Here is a 6,736-nt window from a genome sequence, read left to right as displayed (position 1 = left end):
AACTTCAAATACAACGAGTAAAGTAAGTCGCAGATATCATTTTTCATTTCATTTATTTTTTCTCTTAAAGGCCCGAAGGCATTACATAAGGGGGATCAGAATCAAGGTCAAAAGAGAAAGAATAAAATGAATAAATAGCACCAGTTCTAACGCATATTTTTAATAAATGTCTGGCGGCATCGACATTTCCAATGGAAATGCAAAGCGCTAAAGTAGTAGGGCATTTAAAAAAAGGGAAGCCGAAATGAATTGGGCAATTACCGTCTGGTGTCTATCTTACGTACATTTTCTAAGAACCTTGAAAAAATTATACACTGTAGGCTTGTGATTTGCTGATCGCTGCGAAATAATAAGGAAACGCCAGTCTGGGTTTATGAAAAATATGTACGAAGAATTAGCTCTGCTTCACCAGAAAGAGCATATTTAAACGCGGTTTGAAAGCAAGGCAATAGCGGTCAGCCTATTTGTCGATTTTTCTAAGGCATTTGACCTAGTGAATCATGATGTTCTGCTGCAGAAATTGGACCATTGCGGTTTAAGAGGGTATGAATTACAGTTATTGATATCATATTTATCCCGTCGATGTCAAGTAGTTCAAATAAACAACTCGCGATCACGAGTCATGCGACTGCCTTGTGGTGTTCCACAGGGCAGTATATTGGCCCCTTGCTATCAAACCTGTATGATAATGACATTGTTAACATTAATCAGAACGGCAAATTTATTATATACGAAGATGATAACAGCATATTTTTCTTGTAATAACATCGATAACTCACCACTGATTGTAATGACACCATAGTCCAACTGCAGTAATGGTCCTTATCCAGTTACATGAAGATTAACGAAGATAAAAAAAAACAGTTGTGTTCCGGCCGAAAAATAAACCGGTTCCTCCTCATGCCGGTATTGTTTAAACTCTCATTCTGTTGACATTGTTGACCACTTCAAATGTCTTGGTGTGATATTCACTGGCAATCTGTCCTGGGAATCTCATGTGAATTTTGTATTAGCCAAACTTGCTCGAATAACCGGTGTAGTCGGTCGTCTCCGATACATGCTTTCAACTAAAACAAAAATATTGGTATCTAATTGTCTTTTCTAAATACACGTCTCAACCCGCCGCGGTGACTCAGTGGTTAGGGCGCTTGGCTACTGATCCGGAGTTCCCGGGTTCGAACCCGACCGCGGCGGCTGCGTTTTTATGGAGGCAAAACGCTAAGGCGCCCGTGTGCTTTGCGATGTTAGTGCACGCTAAATATTCACAGGTGGTCGAAATTATTTCGGAGCCCTCCACTACGGCACCTTTTTCTTCCTTTCTACCTTCACTCCCTCCTCTATTCCTTCCTTTACGGCGCGGTTCAGGTGTCCAACGATATATGAGAGAGATACTGCGCCATTTCCTTTCCACAAAAACCAATTATTATTATTATTGTCCACACGTCAACTGCTGTCAACTTGTCTGGGGCACAACTACTTTCTCTAACACAAAAAAATATTCCATATGCAAAAACCGTATCTACGCCACGTGTACAACGCTGGTTAAAATTCAACCACTGCAGAATTCTGTCACAGTGCTCATGTTATTACTGCTCACAAGCTATACCGCTACCGTTTGAGTGCTGGGTTTAAATATGAATTGAAAAAAAAGGATTCATAGCCTGGATGCCTTGGCACATTTAGCAAGAAATGAGAAATGTTATAATACTAGACGTGGAGAAAACTGGAAGGTTGCTGCACTATGCTTGAATTCTGGTATGAAGCGTTTGTGTTATTCTCTTCCATCCCTTTTAAACTATTATCCGTCAGTTAGTTTTGATTTATTTATTTGTTCCACTGTTAAACTTAAAGATCTGTTTGCTGATTATCTAACGTGATTTCATCTATTCTGGTGTTTGTTTTATCTAGCTCAGGACTTTTTCTCTTCTTCTGCATAGATCAAGTTTCTCGATATGCTTATCGCTTGTTCATTGTTTGGTGCTGACGGTGTTTGTTTTATCTGGCTCAGGACTTTTTCTTTTATTCTGCATTGATCAAGTGTCTTGATTTGTTTATCGCTTGTTCAGGCTCTGGTGCTGTCTAGACGCTGCCTTATATATAGGGAGGCGGACTTGTCAAGGCGCCAAGTAGCATCTTTTTTTCCGTAGCCCCTGATGAAAAAATAAAAATCTTATTTGATTTGATTTATCGAATCAAAGATGAGGGAGCTTCATGTACTGGATGTGTTGCAATGTACCACTATAAAGTGTCCCCTCGTTGTTTTTCATTGCAAAGCGTTGAGTAACTTCACAAGTAACGGCTCTGCATGCTGGCGCTCGGTCATACTTTACTATTTTAGAGGAAGTTGTTTTTATGTTGTTTAAATGCTTAATTAAGCCGAAAGTAAGGATATTCCAACGTTTATTTGTATCAAGAACGTTAGAGAAAAGGAACAATTATATTGACATTTTACTAAAACGAAAAAAGTAACATTGTTGCAAGGTGCTAACTCTTATCCCTTTCCAGTCCATGCTATACTTGATGTAGAATCCACAGGTGGTGCTCTCCTGCGTGCTTTTCTTTTGCCTTTATTATGTATAGGTGAACAGCAACCTCTGCCTCCCGGTTCTTGGCCGATCCCCTAGTGTGGGTATGTGCCATCTTTTCAAAATATAACAACAACTTGGGCGGGCTCGCCACTGCACGCGAGGCCTCCTAAGAAGAGCATATGACTGACATGTGCCCCACTCAAGGTATTCTCCAGTACAGAGTACAAAACTGAAACGCTGCTTCCGGTCTCCCGTTCACCACCGGGGCAGTGAATGTTGCATTTCTTCGTTTTTAAGACGGCGCCGTCGCCACTACCAACAAAACTACCAGACCCGACTGTGGTGTCGGCCTGGACGGCCGCAAGAGGAAGTGAGTTGAGACTCATCATAACATGACGAATGATGCTTTATTCATGGCGGGATGGGTCTTTATACAATCACGTGATAATCCAAGGCACTGATGAAGTGCAGATGCACATAACCAAGGCCAAATCCAATCCAATTGGAACAAGGCAATACTGAAACTCAGGACACAGCATACTCCATCCCTTCGGGGAAAAGCAAACTGGTGAAAAATTGAAATTGAATAGAAAATTTTGAATACAAATTTATGCAAACATGAATACAACATGAAATAATGTATGAACACAGAAATTAGCTTACTCCTAACTAAGCTTTGAATCGGAAAACAACATTTCGTACTTCACCCTGAAAGAACAATGAATGAAGACTTTACACGTCATCAGAAACAATGTATATTTAACACTTCATCAAAAACAATGCATTCATTGAACCAATGAATATCTGTAACATCCCAAAAGAATACTGAATAGTTCGTACAGAACAATAAATATACCCATCTGAAATATATCTCCTCTCTTTTTTTAGAAATAATGAGGGGCCTTAAATGCATGGCAAGCTTAAATGCTCAACAAATGCTGCAAGGATAGCGTCACTGAAGGCTACTGTTAATGTCAGACACTGGAGCTCATGTGATATCATTAAGGTTTGGATGAATTGTCTATTCCCGTAGCGTCCCCAGGGAATCCACTGATGGGCGCCCCCATGAGCAGTGAATTCTTCATCCATATATAATGATATCTTATAAAATGCTCGTCCTTGCTGTTTTTCTGAAATTACCTTGAACATCGGCTAGTTTTAATTGGCCGGAAGAAACATCCTACATCAATGAAAAATAGAGGTCCACATGACCATAGTACATCGGCGAGCTTTACTCAACCGAAATATACACACATGAACATCAGTCAATTCTACTAGACCGGAATAAACATATGGAAGCACAGCAAGTTACCTTCCAAAGAAGTCACACGACTCAGACTGAATTGACTATACTTTGCTGGTAATAGCATTCATTAATCGTATATGTCTGACATGAAACAGTACTAAGTGCACATGTCTGCACGAAGAAAAGAAATATGATATGTACGATATGTATGCCTGAAAAATAGTACTCATTTCTGAACAGTCGAGCCTTAATTTTATCACGTTAGAATGTCACTTAGAAGAATGTTCTTACTGAGAAATGCATCCTCATAATATACTAAATAATCCTGAGAACATAATGAAAGAAATATAAGAAATATCGAAACGTGTCACATGCCACATGGAGAAACTGCGAACGACAGAAATGTCATTGAAAGTCATGTAAAGTATCCGGCTGCTTTTCATGAACTATGTTACTCAAAGAATTCAAAAAATGCAATGCCCTTCTTAAACAAGGGAGATGAATGCAAGAGAAGTTATTGTGAAACAGTCCTTAAACTAGTATGGCTTGCGAGTGTTCCTTCTCTGTCGCTACGGCGCCAAACTGGACTCTTGAGGAGACGTCCTCAGTCCAGGTTCCGAAGGCTGCCTTCGGCGTCTGTTCCTACGTGGAACAGCTAGGGCTGGCCCACTTTCATCAGGTAGCACTGCAAATTAGGCACGCAAGGCAGGAGGCACATCTTGCCTGCCCACAGATAAATCCCTTGGACACTGAGCACCTGTGCCAGAAGGCACATCACACAAGTTCACCGGTAAATCACTCACATCACTGTGGAGGTGGGACGACATGGATAGTCAGCTGGTGGCCGTGAAGAAATGGTGAAGTGAGTTCTAGATTCTCAAGACTGAGGTATCGATGATGCATCAGGAGGCTGACGAGGCAACACTGGGCCCGTCGAGCCTTGATCCAGTGCATAACTTTTAGAATCGTAGGGAAAAGGTAACCGAAATAAATAAAAAAATGTTGAACCACTTCCCGATTCAGTTGTTTCGGTACCTTTGCCAGCATGGAAGTATTATATAGCTTGCCATCATCTGGCCAGTATAATGCTGGACCATGTTGTTTAACAACCTCCCGTGGTGCGGAGAAACGTCTGTTTCCTTTGAACTGAATGAGGGTTTTACGAACCTTGACAAAATCTCCTGGTTGAATTCTGGGTGGTCGTGCTCCACGCTTGTTATCTGTGTATTCTTTCATCGTCGTCTGTTTTTTCTCCATTCTTTTGTTCAAATCCTGAATAGCTAGATATGGATTCTCAGCAAACAATGACGGAAATGAAGGAAATCCAACAACATCTAGCTTTGTACGATGACATCTGCCATGAGGAAGAACTGCCGGTGCCACCCCTGTTGTGGCGTGAGGTGTAGATCTATATATTTCCAAATACTGTGCAATTGTGGTTTTCAAAGGCCGACGTTCCAACGATGTCAGTTGAACAAAAGACTTGGAAGTTCTTTTAAATCTTTCGATTGGTCCGTTGGCATGTGGGTGATATATCGAAGAATGAGTTAGCTTGATAGCCCTGTTACTCAGAAATTGCTTAAATTCCTTTGACATGAACTGAGGGCCTTGATCAGATACTATCTATTCTGGGCAGCCTTCATGGGGAAAAAGGTGGAGTAAGAAATCTGTAATATCTGTAGTTGTTACATTATTTGTGATATTCACCTCAGGCCATTTCGAAAAAAAATTGGCGGTGGTTTATCTCTGATTAAACCTGGAGTGATGTGATAGCTACAGCTGGCTGAGTGGAACTTGCTCAGTTGAATTGCAAAGTCAGTCTGTCGCCGCTCTGTTGTTGTTGTTGTTGTTGTTGACCTCACACAATGGCACATACCCACAAGGGGGATTGGCCATAACCAGGCGGTGGCTATTTAAATGACCAGTTGCATGTGGCAAGCATGGGATGACCTACCAAAATTTGGATCGCACAGTTTTCGTAGCCGAGGAGGTTGCAGGAGGTTAGGGGGGCATACAAACTAAAATTTAGGCAAAGAAGGGGTAGGGATTACTATAAGTGGTTGTAAAAACCGAAATACAGAAGCTGATAATGGGAGGGGCAGGACGAAAGATCATGAAGGTAGACGTTTTGATTCCAGTAGATAATTTTGAACGGCAGAGCAAACATTCCCATTGGTATGGCCAAGCATAGAAGCGCCAAGAGACAGAACAACCACAGAAGACAGGCGCAAACTGAGATTCTGTATTGGAACTTCTAATAGTCGCCTCCTAATCGATGAGTAACGACGGCAAAAAAGAAGAAAGTGCTCTGTTTCGCTGGGCGTTCCTTCTTCATCTTCGTCCAACTTGACACGGCGCATGCGCACAGCTGTGGCAGCTTGGTTTCGCCGCTGCTCCGCCGCACGTGGCTGGTCACGTGAACAACCACGTGATCAGCAACTCCGCCGCGTCGCCGGGAGCTGCTCCATACCACGTGACAAACCACGTGAGAGCGTGGCGGCGCAGCCACAGGGTGGCGGCGCCGCCACCGCCACGGCGCCGCCACTCTGAAGGCTCGAAATGCTACCGTAATGTAGCTATCGCTATGAAATAGTCAACTAAAGTGATGGCATAGCGACAACGTCGAGGCGCTCGCCTAAACAGGCCGACTATGTCGATTTCCAACTTTTGCCAAGGCTTCTCTGAGAAAGGAACAGGCTGCAAAGGTGGTAAAGATGGTTTCACCGTCTTATCTGCCTCGATGCAGGTTGGACAGTGTGTTATCTGTTGTTCTATTTGTCGGTACATAGCTGGCCACCAATATTTCTCTCTCAGTGTCGCTTTAGTGTGAACTCTACCAGGAAATGACTCATGTGCTGTTTCAATCAACTGTTCTGTCAGCAATGCTGGAACTACAATACGATCTGCGTGATACAAGTGATAAATGACATTAAGTTCTTCTTCCACATTGAAGAAACGTTTC

The sequence above is a fragment of the Amblyomma americanum genome, chromosome 8, assembly GCF_052857255.1.
Source record: "Amblyomma americanum isolate KBUSLIRL-KWMA chromosome 8, ASM5285725v1, whole genome shotgun sequence".
In the NCBI taxonomy this organism is placed as follows: Eukaryota; Metazoa; Arthropoda; class Arachnida; order Ixodida; family Ixodidae; genus Amblyomma; species Amblyomma americanum.
The sequence above is the reverse complement of the archived record's forward strand: the minus strand, read 5'-3'. Positions refer to the sequence as shown.